Source organism: Montipora capricornis, chromosome 14 (assembly GCF_036669925.1).
Source record: "Montipora capricornis isolate CH-2021 chromosome 14, ASM3666992v2, whole genome shotgun sequence".
Lineage (NCBI taxonomy): Eukaryota > Metazoa > Cnidaria > Anthozoa > Scleractinia > Acroporidae > Montipora > Montipora capricornis.
Window position 1 is genome coordinate 45,625,457 of NC_090896.1, and position 1,589 is coordinate 45,627,045.

A 1,589-nucleotide genomic window follows, 5' to 3' on the forward strand; every position below is an offset into this window, starting at 1 on the left:
ACCGACAGAGGCTTCTCAGGCTGAAGTGGGCATGCAAGCATTCTTATGGCACTTTCTAAAGCAAACGTTACTCAGAGGGATGGCTAAGAGGAGAAGCCTCGATACCAGCCATTTCGTGGCCCCACCTAATATCATAAACGGCAGATTCTATAAAAGATACACCGGTGTTATTCTCAGACGAACGTTCAGCTTTTTACTCATCCGCAGTAAGCGCATGAGGTATAAAATGCCCTCCGTTTCTTGTTTTCCTTGTCACATTGGTGCATGGAAATTTATGCTTGCATACATTTACATACATGACTGTAACGTTACGTGGGGCGGGGGGTAGGGGATTATTCAAAACAATTAATGGGTGCTGAAAAATGTATTGTTGAATCAGAAAAATTAATAGAAAGACTTGAAAAGAATTATTAGAGTCTTAAAATGTATGTATGCTTGGAATATCAGTCCATTTTGCATGACAAAATAAACAGTGCGTGTTTGAAGAAATCAACCATCCCTTTCATGTTTCAAGCCCTTAAGAATACTTGACACAATTCCACCTCACGAGAATCCCGGGAGAAAATTTTTTGGCGAGCCAAGCGTGATTTTTCGGACGCGAATCTACACGAGACGAAGGAATTTTGAAAGTCTAGCCCTTAAGATATGTCATTTTCTCTTGGATGTGCATGGTCGCGCCCGAATCATCGCATCTTGACTGTTCAAACTTTGTGAAAGTAGTCGCGGTCGTACGGCCCGGGTCGTACGGATCGAGCTGTTAGAATAAATCTTTTGCGATTGTGGAGCCAAAAGTAAGTTGTTGACATTAAAGACAAAATTATATATATTTTTTCTAATTTGTTTTAGAACTAAACACTTTGCACGAGAGCGGGGATCGACATAAAGGTCATTCAAACCGATTTCCATCAACATGCCGGTCATCTCAGCTTCTAGTGATCTTTGAGAACCTTAGAGCAGCTTTGAGCGAAACTGAGAATACCTGAGAAAAACTGATCCGACTTTTAGCAATCTGAACTGTTCTTAGAACTACTGTTATTGTCAGTATGGGCATGCGACGAAGTCAAAATGGGGAATTCTTTCAACAATACAGACTAGTCGTTGATATGCTGCATTCTGTTTATTTGCTGGCAAAGGAATTTAGAGGATGCTTCAAGGGGAAATTCTGGTTTTCTGTCTTACTTTTGTTTTACTTAGAGGTCATTTATTTGCCAGTATTGAAAAGTTTGGTTCACATTTATGAATTGTAACAAATTAATCATCTGTGGCAAAGATCTTACATTCCTGAGTTAATTCGACTTGCAAATGACGTACAAACAACCCAGGTCCAGGAATTGTTGATCCAACTAAAACTATTGCCGCACCATACAGTCAAGGTAAATTGAAGTATTTGGTACGGCAAATGCCTCTTTAGCTGACTTGGTTCAAATTATAAACATTGGGAATAATATGTATTCAGCTTTGTCACAATCATGCAACAGGGACTCCTATTTTTGACAGATTTGCCTGTTGTGGTTAGAACTTAAGCTACATTAATTATCAGTTGACATACAATGATAGTTATAGTGGTTTGCTAAATAGTGCACTTCCTA